Source organism: Hypanus sabinus, chromosome 3 (genome assembly GCF_030144855.1).
Source record: "Hypanus sabinus isolate sHypSab1 chromosome 3, sHypSab1.hap1, whole genome shotgun sequence".
In the NCBI taxonomy this organism is placed as follows: domain Eukaryota; kingdom Metazoa; phylum Chordata; class Chondrichthyes; order Myliobatiformes; family Dasyatidae; genus Hypanus; species Hypanus sabinus.
In genome coordinates, this window is record NC_082708.1 from 33898645 (window position 1) to 33912782 (window position 14138).

The 14138-nt window shown below is 41.6% G+C and overlaps 1 protein-coding gene across 1 annotated transcript in view; it reads right to left on the bottom strand.

Moving 5' to 3' along the window:
- LOC132391180 (uncharacterized) overlaps positions 1-14138 on the bottom strand; it is a 1045680-nt gene that overhangs the window by 586797 nt on the left and 444745 nt on the right. The window lies entirely within an intron of this gene.

The window sequence follows — 14138 nt, forward strand, 5'->3', positions numbered from 1 at the left end:
ATGTTGTTGAGCTGTAGACTACTAAGGCAGAATATGAGGTGCTTATCACACAATGGCAATATTAGACAAACAGCAAACACAGGAAGGAAACCAGGTTTAATGTCTTTAGCACCAGTATTAAGCTGTGATATAGATACTGGTGGCTTTGCTGCACAGCTTCTCAGTGTGTGAGAGGTCAGTGTTACTGAGTGATGGTGGGGAAGCCTGGTAGAAAGAATCGTGTCAACCCAGCCCAGTTATTTCATTCACAGTGTACAACCCCACAGTTATCAGACTGGAAAATAAGTGTGTGTGGGCTTATAGTTGAATAAGTAAGAACTGTTGGATTCAGGAAGCTCATTTGCACCTATCTCCACCTTGTAGCTGAATTGCTTTTTCAAGCTCTAGCTATTGTGCTCCACTCCCACCCAATGGTCTCAGACTGAACCAGGCACTGCATTCATTACAGAGGTCAGACAGCATGTGCCCTCCTGGTTGTGAGCTATCGTCACCCCTAACAATCAGGATGACATACAATCTCTCCTCGATCTCTCCTGGTCCCCACTGAAATGCCCACCCTTTGTAATCCACTTCCCAACCCCTCCCTCCAGACCACTAATTTAAAAAAAAATGTCTCCTTGAAAGCATTGGGGTAATATGGAGGCTATGTTACTCATTTCATTGCTTCATTTGGCATATTGTAACACTAATGTGGACACATTATCTCCTCTAAATTTATACACACTTGAAAATGTAAGAATTTGGGCAACATACCTTAATGCCAGAAGCTCAATCCGATCTGCAAGTGATTTGTTTGGCAAGAGAGCAAAGCAGAGCTGAGTCAAAGTGACTGAACATCAAATGCAACATTCCAAAATTATCTTTCCTCCTGAACATCTCTCCCTTTGGATCAATTCTAGATACATTCAAATGTCCTCCCATGGTTAATTGCCTTCATTTAAGGAAATGTAACCTCCACTTTAGAGTCTGCATGCTCTGCCTTGTGGAGTGACTGGATTATAAAAGTCAGAAGAAAGTATAAAACATCTGGTTCCTTTTCCTCAGAGTACATACATGTCGTCACATACAACCTTCAGGTTCTTTTTCCTATGGGCATAACTTAGCAAATCTATAGAACAATAACTGTAAATAGGATCGATAAACAACAAACTGTGCAAATGCAAATATAAATAATTATCAATGAGTAACAATAACATGAAATAATGAAATAAGAGTCCTTAAAGTGAGACCATTGGTTGTGAAATACCAGAAATAGAATGAGTGTAGTTACCCTCTTTTGTTCAAGAGCCTCATGGTTGAGGGGTAATAACTGTTCTTGAAGCTGACGATGGGAGGCCTGAGGCTCTTGTACCTTCTACCTGATGGCAGTAGCGAGAAAAGAACATGGCTGAGGTGGGGAGGATCTTTGATGATGGATGCTGCTTTTCTACAGCAACATTTCATGTAGATGTGCTTAATGGTCGGCTCGTGATACACTGAGACAAATCCACTACCTTTTGCAGGCTTTTCCACTCCGAGGTATTGGTGCTCCTATACCAGACTGCAATGCAGCCAGTCAGCACACTTTCCACCACACGTCTATAGGAGAGGTTAGACAAACCTGGAAAAGCTGATACAGAATTTTCAGAATCATTGCTCATTCCTCATCACTGCCTGTAGATTAGGTAAAAGCAAATTCCATTGTGGTCTTGCAGGAAGAATATTGTGTGAAATATTTACAAAATCAAGAAGTAAGGTCTGAAGGAAAGAACTAACGTCATTGCCTTCTCCCGACTCTCCCTAGTGATAGGTGTTGTGGATTTGGTGTGAGCTGTTAGAGAAACCTGGCTGAGTAATTACAGTGCATTTTGCATATGGAGCACATAGCAGCCATTGTGCACTAGTGGTCAAGGGAATGAATGTTTAGGATGGTTGATGAGGTTTTAATCAAATAGCCTGTTTTTTCCTGCATGATACTGACTTTACACCATAAGACATTCAGCCCATCAAGTCTGCTCTGCCATTCCATCATGGCTGATCCTGGATCTTATTCAACCCCATACACCTGCCATCTCATCATATTCCTTGTTGCCTCAACCAATCAGGAATCTGTCAACTTCTGCTTTGAATATACCCGTAGACTTGGCCTCCATCACAGTCTGTGGCACAGCAATCCACAGATTCTCCACTCTTTGGCTAAAAGAATTCCTCCTTACTTCTGTTCAAAAAGGTCGCTCATCAATTTTGAGGCTGTGCCCTCTAGTTCTATATACCCCCATCTTCAGAAACGTACTTTCCACAACCACTTTTTCAAGTCCTTTCAACATTCAGTAGGTTTCAAAGAGACCCCCTGGCATTCTTCTAAATTCCAGTGAGTACAGGCCCAAAGCTGCCAAACACTCCTCATCTGCTAACCCTTTCATTCCCAGAATAATCTTTATGAACTTCCTCTGGACTCTCTCCAGTGACAGCTCATCCTTTCAGATTTAAGGGGCTAAATACTTGACTTTCTGAGAGGTGAGTGTTAATCATCCAGTTAATTATGGATTATTTTGTCATACTTTTGATTTATGTTTTGTAGGTGGCAGTAAGGCCTTGAATAAGTAGGTGTCTCAGGTTGATGAACTCTAATAAAAATCTTAGCAATGACAGAAAAATGGCAAGCTATGTAGGAGGGAAGGGTTAGATTAACCTTGGAATAGGTTAAGGGGCCAGCAAAACATTATGGGCCAAAGGGCCAAAGTTCTGTGATGATCATTTCTGCTAAAAGATTGTCAACCTGACATATCAATTCATTCTCTCTTCACAGATGCTGACTGACTTACTAAGCATTTCCAGCTTTTATTTCATACTGTTGGTATCTGGAATTTTTTGTTTTTCTCTGTGTAGCCTCCTTATTTTCAGTCACCACTGGTAGACTATTCACTGTCAGGTTATGATGAGGGATCCTGGATTTCAACGGAGCTCACGTGACCTTGTGTCAGGATTTCTGAAGGTGGGTGGCAACCCTCAGAGTATTCAGTGTGTATAGGGCTACAGATACAGAGCAGGCCTAAAATAACAGAATCAGCCTGATGGATTAATTAACTCACCTTTGCCTGGATCACACCAGAGGCTAGCAGTCAAATACAACCATAATCTCTAGTGAATAGCATTCGTTCGATTCGCCATTGAAAATCCCAACTGGAAATCCTCAGCTGAGCATGTGAACTCATTTCAAATTGAGGGATATTGGGAGGGCAGATGTCAAAGATCATTTGGGTAGCTATTATATACACCATGGGTAACCAAAGTCAGAAGAAAAGATTGCATATAGGCCTTTCATATCACCACGTCCAATTAATTTAAATAACGTGATGGGAATGTCTGCAGGAAAGAGAAGCAGAATGTCTTCCTATGGAGTGATTGGGTAAAAACTGGAGAACAGAGTGGTTAGCTCAACACCTTTCCCAACCCAGGCTCAATTCCCAAAGTTGTCTTTACGGGGTTTGTACGTTCTACCCGTGATCACACGGGTTTCTTTTAGGTCCTCCTGTTTACCCCACAGTCTAAAGAAATACCAGTTGGTAGGTTAATTATAAATTGTCCTGTGATTAGGCTAGGGTTAAACTAGGGGTTGCTTGACAGCTTGGTTTGAAGGGTCCTTAGGGCCTACTCCACGCTGACCTTCAATAAATGAATAAACTTGAAAATCTGAAATCAACAGCTGAGTGAATCGATGTAATTGTGGAAGGAAGATAATGATTAATGATGGACTTTGTCGTGATATTGCCCTGATCTTATTTAATTGAAAATGTTCCTCATGAAGATTGCAATATTTTGATAGGTGGTAAAAAAATTTCTAGTTAGCACTTGTGGGAGTAAAATGTTTCACATGGAGAGAACATTCCTTCTTTACAACAGTAGCACCACTACAGCATTCTTTTAAACTAACACAAAAGTTATGTTATGCCCAAGGGAACAGTATCATCAACATTCCTTTGAATTTACCAGATCTATGAAGGGAATGTGCAAAGCCGTGTGGGAAAAATTAAAGAAAATTGGAGGGCTGTGCAGGATGGAAGCATTAGATTGATCTTGGAGTAAGTTAAAAGATTAGCACAACTTCCAGGACTGAAGGGCCTGTACTGTACTGTGCTGTTCTGGGCTCTGTCGTCTGTGACAGCTTGCCAGGGGGATGCTTATCACACAGACAGAACCTAGATTTCCTCAGTTTCTAGCTTACAGGCACCCATACAGTGAACATCATTAAACTGATCACCAAGGCTTCAGCAAGCCGCTAAAGCTGGTCACTTTCCAATTTGCCCTCTTGAATATTCATCATTTTTTCTTACCATTGACAGCATTGTATAACGTGCAGCAAACTATAGCAACCCAGAACATCCAGTTTATTCAGGTGTTTTATTAATTTAACCAAGTAAGATATCTTGATCCTACTCACTTTGCTCATGGACTGTTTTTCCCACTCCTATCAGGGAAGTTTCCATGCCAGGACCACCAGACTTAAAAAAAAGTTACTTTCCCTTGGCAGTGAGGCTGATCATCACCTCCACCCATTCACCCACCCCTCCACACCCTCCAGCTGATTTATCATTTTCCTTCAGACACTCCTGTGCCTACCATTACTTTATGAATGTGTAATCAATCTATGTATATATAAGCTATCTTACATTATTATATTCATTGATTTTTATTATTGTGTTCTTTATCTTATCCTGTGTGTGTTTTGTGTGCTGCATCGGATACGAAGTAACAGTTATTTTGTTCTCCTTTACCCATGTGTGCTAGAAATCTTGAGTTTTGAATGTTTGAACTACAAGTAAAGGCGGGGTAGTGCAAGAGATGAAGCACAAGAATTCTGGCGGTACCTGGAAAGCCATGGAACACCATAACGCAGGCAAATTATTTGTTAATGAAATGATCGCCAACCTATTTGGAGCAGTGTGTTCTTTTTTGGGCTCCCATTGCTGATTTTCCTGGAATTTAGTTCTTGGAAAATATTGCATGAGAATCACTCTTACTAGAAAATTGGACAGCGCATGACCCCATGAGTATTAATTAACTGCAAGCTGTCTGCATCTGCCACTGATAGTGACCTCACTATCAGTTGAATGGGTACCTGGACAACTTTGCCCTCAACCTCTCCTCCCCCCTCTTCTCCCTCCACCCCTCCCCTCTCTCCCCCACGTCCTCCATCCCTCTCCCCCACCCCCTCCCTCCCTCTCCCCCCTACCCTGGCTGATGACATCTGAGGTGTAGATGAGAGATAGTAAACAGAACATCCCTCTGAACTGTTATTGCAACTCTCAGATTGAGCAATATGGTTTAATTTCCCTTTGTGTCACAACAGCTGGTTTAAGGGATAATGTCAATGCTGAGATAAAGGAAGGAGCTAGTTTATTCCAGTTTAAAATTGTTCTGGCAGCAAACAAAACTACTAACTAGTTTTTGTTTACTCATACTTCTTCTGAAAAACAATGTCTGCAATCAATATCCTGTTAGTTCCCTTTCAGAGTTGAGCTTTTTGAACTACCTGAACGACCTGGCATTATGGTGGTGTGAACGGAAGTCTCAAAGATGCAGCACGGTTACAGTGAGGTGCGTACAGGCTGAGTCGCGGTGGTGGGGCCCGTGCCCAAGAGCCAATATTTCACCAATTTAAGCATCAGGCCAGATCGGAAAGGTCGGATTGGGGCCAGATTGAGGCGGTGTGGCTCAGAGACAAGAGCATATTGAGGCAGTGGGACCTGGGTCCATGAGCGAGGAGCGAGCCGAGGTTGGCCAGTTAAGCACAGTACCAGACTGGAAAGGTCAGGGTGTTGGGGCTGGAGGCTATGGACGGGCTGGTGTTCTGACGGCTGCACGGCAAGGTTTACTGCTCTCTGTAACAAACTCTTAGATCGGCTGTGACTGGCTTCGTGACTGTGAATTCTTCATGAACTTCAGTTCTGAATGTCATGGGCTTACTCTTCATTGTTTGCACCATTTTTGCACATTTGGGGTTTGACGGTCTTCTTTTCAATGGGTTCATTGTTTTGTGGCTCTCTGTAAGGAGACAAATCTCAAGGTTGTATATAACATACCTACTTCGATATTAAACGCACTTTGAGGTGAGTCAGGAGGGATTGTGAGGTTGAGATTACGTGGGCTGCAGGATGGCAAAGTAGAAATTAGCATATAGGCAGAAAACTAAAATATGAGGAACAAGAACGGGGAACCACACAGTCTGCTGGAAGAACTCAGCAGCTTCAGCAGCATTGGTGAGAGGCAAGAAATTGTTGAGACTGAAAGCACCGCATAATACCCCAAATGCTAACCCTTTCTTCCTAATAATCACTTCCAATGCAAGAATATCATCCCTTAAACAAGGAGAACATAACTGTCGGCAAAACTCCAAGTATGGTCTTGTCAACACCTTACAAGCTTGCATCAGCAGTTTCCACTTTATGCTGCACACTCTTTACAAGAAAGGCAATCATTCAATTAGCCTTCCTGCCTGAGAGCATTTTGCATTGCTGCCATCGGAACCCTCAGATCCCTTTGCACCAAAATGTTTTTGTAAGTCTTATTCCTTTTAAATAAAAACAGTGTTTTTTTTTTATTTTTCCCACTGAACCGAATAGTATCAGATTTTCCTAAATTACACTCTTCTTGGCAATGTGTTTCCTAATCACTAAACATATTTATATCTCTTAGTACATTCACATCACAACTTGCTGACCACCCATTTTCCTACCACCAGCAAAATTAGTCGCATGCCAGCGCCTCAATTTAGATAGAAGCTGAAGGAGTCTGGGCATGCTATGAAACAACAAACTTCTACAAGTGCACTGTAGACAGTATCCTGACTGGTTGCTTTATTGCCTGGTATGAATGCCGATTCCAACACACAGTAGTGGACCCAGTCTGGTCCATTACAGCCACAGGCCTTCCCAGCACTGAAATAGCCAGAGGAGTCACTGCCTCGAGACGGTGACATCAATTATCAAGAGTCCCCACCATACAAGTCACACCCTCTCCTCATTGCTACTATCAGGCAAGAGGTACAGAAGTCGGAAGAGAAGCACCACCAGCTTTAGGAACAGCTACTTCCCTATAACCATCAGGTTCTTGAACTAACTTGCATGACCCTAGCCCTACCCTAGCAAGGGAACACCATGGACCAATCAATCAATCAATCAATCAAATTGTCATTCAAACCATACTTGGATACAGCCCAACGACACAGTGATCCTCTGGGGCCAAGGTGCAAAAAACATACACGTGCATTCAAAGTAGCGAGAAAGGAAAGAAAAGAACATAGTAACGTAAGAAAGCACAGATTTAGTCCAAGACCTTGAGCGACAACTGCCACACACTGATGGTTCCCAGCAGTCCAGCCTGTAATTCCATTGATGCATCACTAGCGGGCAGCACTGATGGGACAGGTCAGCCCAGATGCCCTGCTACAACATAAACCCATGGCATGAGGCCTAGCCCTCACTCCAACCAAGGTAACACTGTTGACCCTCGCCCTACTGAAGCGAGGGAACACTGTGGCCCACCTCTGGCATGATCATGGACTTGTCGCTGAGTGTTTTTTTTTGCCCAGTCTTTTTCTTCTCTCTGTCTTCACTGTCTTATATAATTATGCATAATTGATGTATACATTTGATTCTGTGTTTGGGTGGCAGGGTGGAGATAGCAGACATTCCATCTCTCCCGGAAGTTCCAGGTGTCTCCTGCATATTGATAGCAGCTCCCTGACTGCAAATTATATAAAATATCCCGGAAATCGATTTTTTTTTGAGAGAGAGAGAGAGAGAATCCTGATTGGTCTCTCTTTGTGCTAAGTAGACCTATCAGTTTTCTCTGTGGGCGGGCTTTACGGTCGACCTCTCTCCCTGTTTCATTGTCCACCAGTTCAGTTTCGTGTCCTGCAGCTCCATGGCAGAGTGTTCCAAAAAAAGAAAATATGAAACGTACTCCACCCCAGACTACATTAAAGTGTACCCCTGCCTAATAGGGGTCAAAAATAATGACGGTGTTTCTCACTGCACTGTTGGCAACAGCGACTTTTCTATTGCCCATGGTGGGTTAAATAACTGTGAGAGACATGTTGAGGTGAGTTTAATAAATCGTTTCAAAATGTGATCAAATAAATTGTTGTGTTCTTTCATAATCAAATGTCCTGTATACATACATCCTTGGAGGATAGCCAGGGGGTATTATGGCTTTGCAGGGGTGGTGGTGGTGGTGCTCCCTCCCTGAAATGAGTTTTTGCAGGGTGGGATGCCTAAGATAGATCTCTACCAAAGGAGGTGTAAGGTACTCCTTCCCTCTGCTAGCCTGCAGGCCACCCTTGGGCAAGATGTGGCACCTGTTGAGCCCTGATCAGGGTCACATGAAGCTATGGGAGCAGGTGGTGGTTGGTCTTACGAGCAGGTGGTGCAGATCACAAGTCCTGGTTATGTGACCACCGACACCAGGCAGACAATCTCTGAAGAGTATTGATAATAGCTGGGGTCACCCGTCTTGTAAAGACACTGCCCAGAAGAAGGTAATGGCAAACTACCTCTGTAGAAGTATTTGCTAGTCATGGATAAGACCATGATTCCTCATGTCATACGACACTGCACATCAAAATTAGAGTCAGGTTCAATATCACCAGCACATATTGTGAAATTTATTAACTTTGTGGCAGCAGAACAATGAAATAGATTATAAATAAATATAGAGAACAATAATAATATGAAGATGTTGATATTCTGTGTATTGTCTGTACCCACATACCCGGAATGCTACTGCAAGCAAGTTTTTCACTCTACCTCTACCTCACCACACTTGTGCACAAGACAATAAATTCATTTGAAGTTGAACTTGAACTTCATCTTGGCTAAAAATACAGATCTTAAGTAATTGATATGCTGCACTAACCACTAATTATTGACTGCCAGTTTGACCCTTGGTTTACTGTTCCATATCCAACACGTGCCTCTATGCCCGCTTTTGTTCTGTTACCTTTCAAGCAGTAACTCATGGAATGCCTTCTGAAAATCCAAACACAACCAATTCCAGAAAACGTGTTAAACACAGCTTCCCTTTCTCGGAGCCATGTTCATTCTGTTTGACTCCCTGATTGTTTTCTAACTGGCCTGCTATTACACCTTAGTAATGGGTTCCTGCATTATACATGGAAGACTAACAGGCCTCCAGTTTCCAGCTTTCTGTTTTGGGTTTTTCTCACATTGTATGGCATCCGTTAGTCTCGCGAGAACATGGATTTGCGCCTGGAAAGTTTTCTCCAGGATGCAGGTCTGGTCAAGGTTGTATGGAAGACTGGCAGTTGCCCAAGCAGCAAGTCTCTCTCTCCATGCCACCGATGCTGTCCAAGGGAAGGGCAAGGGCCGACACAGCCCGGCACCAGTATCGTCGCAGGAGCTGCAGAATGAGGTTGAACACAACGTCAGACTGCCTTAGGGACTCCAGCTCCAGATTTGTCCTTAGGGTTTACTCCCGACCTCAGGGATCACATTACATTTGTGGTTTTCCAGCTCCGGCACCTCACCAGGAATTTTGGTTGATTGCAACCAATGACCTCACTAATTCTTCAGCCAGTTCCTTTAAGATGCTAAGATCTGGGCTTTTAAGTCCAGGGAACTTGTTGGCCTTTGCCCCATGAGTCATTACTTTAATTCTAGTGATTGTTTGCTTTAAACTACTTCCTGCTTGCAACCTCTTGGTTATCTGCAGCCTTTGGTATATTATGCTGTCTGTTATAAAGATTGATTCCAAACAATTATATAGAACACTGTCCTTTCTCTGGTTCCTAATATTAATTTCTCTATCTCGAAGTTTCCTTTGGCTGAAGTTTCCTTTGTCTGCTTTTTTTTATGCCCTTGTAAAATCTCTTCCTGTCTGTTTTATTGATTATTTATTTAAAGATACAGCATAGCAACAGGCCCTTCTGGCCCTTGAACCCGTGCATCTTTGGAATATGGGGAACCAGAGAACCAGAAAGGAAGCAATGTGTAAACTCCTCACAGACACCAGCGGGGTGAACCCAGGTCACTGGCGGCGTAATAGCATTACCTTAAGTGGCACACCACCCTTCTGATTTACCAGTCTTACTCCTGTACTCTATCTTACCCATCTTTTTAGCTTATTGGTCTTTGAGCATTTTCCCGATCCTCTGGCTACTAGTTTCCACACCTTTCCTTTCAATCTGATACAATCTGCCACTGTGTTGGTTATCCATGGTCATCATGGAGCAATTCTTTCTCAACAATTCTCAAATATACCTTGGCCAAGATTATATGAAATGTCTCTTTCAACATACCAATCTACCATCTTACACCTTAACCTATTTCACCATAGCATTTTAACCAAGTCTTTCCTGATCCTCTACAAATTGCCCTTATTAAAGTTTTGGACTCTATCTTCATACCAAGTTTATTACCATGACACTGGACTTCAAACTCCAGCAGATTGTTCCCCTAAATAGATTGTCTTTCTATTAGCTCATTGATCAGGAGGAATAAGTGCTGGAATAACCACCACAGAGCAGGTCGGTGCTCAGCAAGGCTGCAAACTGATTGAAAAGTGTGAAGAATAATAAGGTAGAAGGAAAATGTGCATTCTACACAACTGTGGCTAGACGGGGGAGCACTTTTAGTAATAGACTAAGACAACTGTACTGTTCCAAAGAGCACGATATGAGGTCATTCGTACCCTCGGCTGCTAGGCTCTATAATTAGTCAACCTATAGCCGGGGAATTGATGACCCCTCCTGTTAGAGTGTTCAAGGGTTTTTCTTAAATAACCAGTCACTAAAGATCTTTAACATTGGTACTGCAAAAATGCCAATGATTGTTTTTTTATTTATTCTTTCTTACTTCTCTTCTAATATTTGTATATTAGTGTATCTGTGCAATTGTAATGCTGTTGTAATATTGTAATTTTCTTTGGGATCAATAAAATATCTACCTAGCTAAAATGATATAGCATAGATTAAGAATAATTGGAGGTCTGTGAGAAACCAATAATATACAAATAAGACAAGCCAAATTTCTGAAGATAGCATTGAGAACAAAGTTATTTAGGATGATCTCTTGTACAATGAGGATCCAATCAGAGGTCGTGTAGAATTAGGTCCTTAAGTAATCCTGTATCATTTCATATCATTAGATCTAAAGTAGCCTGATCCCTGAGTGGATCCTCACTGATGGATATGAAGGGAGAACAGGATTATCCTGGGCATTGGCAAATTCTCAATGGACCGAATAATCTCTTGCATTGATATAAGAAAATATGGAACTTGGTAATGCACGTTCCATCTATGGGTTGCTTGTACTACTTAACTTAAAGCAAACAGAATATGAGATCACAATCAGCTCAAACTTCATCTATCCGAGGATCTGACTAAAGGCAATATTGCATTCTGTGCTTTACAGAGAAACATTCTAAACACCTATTGCAGTACCAATGTCAAAGCTGTTTATAAGAAAAAACCTCAAACAGACCGATTCTTCGATAGCAAAGTCAGACCATGTCCCACTCGTTGGGTGCCATGGTAACATAGTAATTAGCGTGATGTTATTTCATATCAGGGAGTCAGAGTTCATAGTTCAATTCCAACATCATCTGTAAAGAATCCGTATGTCCAGCCTGTTGAGTGTGAGGGTTTCCTTCCATAGTCCAAGGATGTACCAGTTAATTGGTCATTGTAAATTTAACCCTTGATTGGACTAGGGTTAAATTGGAGGTTGCTGGGAAGCACGGCTCGAAGAGTCAGAAAGGGCATATTCCGCACTGTACCCCAATAAATAAATAAATAAATAATCTGATGCCCTTTAAGAGTATTTCACGAAGCACTCTTATATTGGCATATCAGAAGTGAAAACTAGAGGTGAAATACACAACATATCAATGAGAAAAGCATATCCAATGGCATCGTTCAATGACTTTTCTTCAGAACTGTCCAGTCCTACTGTCAACAAGAAACACTGATAATCTGAAATTACTGAGTCAGTGCTGAGTTCATGGCCAGATAAAAGTTAAGATGATCATCTTTCAGTTTTCTTTTGGCTTTGTTGGAAAAGTGACAGGCTAAAGACACAGAAGTCCGACTGGCAATGGAATAGAGAATTAAGGTGACAGGCAATTAGCCCAGGGCATCCTACTCTATGTGTTTTCTAATCTTCCCTAGTTCTGGTGAATAGTCATCAGTCTCTGCCTCCTTCTCCACAAATGCTACCTGACCTGCTGATTATTTCCAATATTTTTCAGTTATCGCATAGATTTCAATATCTGTTTAAATCTCCTATGCTTGTGACAGGCTGGATAATTAAGATAATCAACTGGGCTTTTTTAAGGCCAGTTCTAAATAGCTGAAAAAGCTAACGTACTCCTTTTCTAGAAACAGTTTTGACTTAATGTCAAATGAGGTAGAGCAAGTAGCATAGATTCCCCACTCTCCCTTTCATGTTTAAATTGCAGAACTTATTTAATGATTTCCTTCCTCAAATGGCTGCCTCTTCCTTTCCCTTCTTTGAGCTGTGGGATTAATTAGTTCTATCTTCCCATGCCCTTTCAGATCACAGGGAAATGATTCCTCCTTCAGGCCCTTAATTTAAATATAATAATATCCCCCAAGATCTCTCCAGCCTCTGAAAATTAATTCGGTTTTGTAGTTTAATTAAGTCTGATCCATGAGAAAACAAGCTAAGCATTGACTTCTCAGGAGTGTTATAATTAAACATGAGGAAAATTTATAACATCTTCCTCCAATGTTACAACAGCTTTCAAAAGACTGGCATTGAATAACAGCAAAGGCTGTTTCCAGAAATTGACAGTCTGATAACTCCTGCCATCACACACAGAGGACCAGGGATAATAAATGGTGGGGTCAGTAGCATTAGGGAGTGTTTTCAAACTCCTCTCTGAGCAATGCAGTTAGAGCTTTTACTTTCAGAGAGCTAATTAAAATTGGCCTTTATTGTAGATTGGATGTCAACATCTCTAAATAGTTTCTGTCACGTGCAGTTTTCAAACCTCCCTGTTCAAACCTCCCAGCAAGAACATTGACCTACGTTGGAGATGTCAAGAGTTATATATAATAATCCAAATGAAGAGACTGTGATTAATTACTGCTTCTGAAAAATGCTTTCCAATTTTTTTGTTTCTCAGGTTGCAATTTACTCATGGAAAGTGCCAGTTTAGGACATTTCTCGTGGGGAGTGGAACTCGTATCATCCTGAATAAAATGCATCCCCCTAACATTTACACTGTTTTGCTGAGCATTATTTGGCAAGACTCTGCTTAATGTTGGATGCTGGTTCGGAAAATAACCATGTGCAACATCGCTCCCAAAAGTCTGGAAGGAAAATCTGCAAGAACTGTTGAAACTCATATCCCACTCTGTTAGTGTGTCTAGGATTGTCCTGAGCTCATTGGCCCATTATCTCACTTCTCAGTTTTGTTCCAGTCATGCTGATGTTTCTAATGAAGTCCTACTTATTTGGAAAGGGTCACCTCCCTTCACCAAAAGATAAGCAAGTGCAAGTTTTGAATTATTTCTCTTTATTTCATTATATAATTGCTTTGTAATCAACTCACGGTGTTTCTAATTAATTAACTTAAGCTTTAATTAACTTCAATGTACTTCTAACTGAATTTATTTTTATCTGAAGTTATTTTTTTAGAAAAGTCATTTAAAATGGGGGAAAAAGCTGTCAGGAAGTTGTCAGAGTAATTTGGAGCCAGGGCCTTGGTATGTGCCACTAGAGGCTGACCTATTAGGGGAGTTGGAGTGGAGGGGAAGTGCAATCAAATATTGGACTGACTCCAGTATGATCTGACAATCTGTCAGTTCTCATCCCCATATCATCCATCAGCTAAATCTTCCCTTTAAAATGCAATGGGAGTGAACAGCAGGAGTAAAAAGGCACTAATTGTAGTTCTAATGCACTACAATTTGCTCTTGTTTTGGACTCAGGGGGTCTGAGAATACTGTAGCTCTAACAATTTATGGTGAAATGTGGAATATCCAGTGTAAGCATTCTGACAGGGGTTATGGGAAATTGAAGAACAACATTATAAAAGCTAGGTATGGACACAATGTGTCATGAAAGGAGGAGGAGCTGAGGCATCAAGAGTGTATTTGTCCATTATCCCAGGCA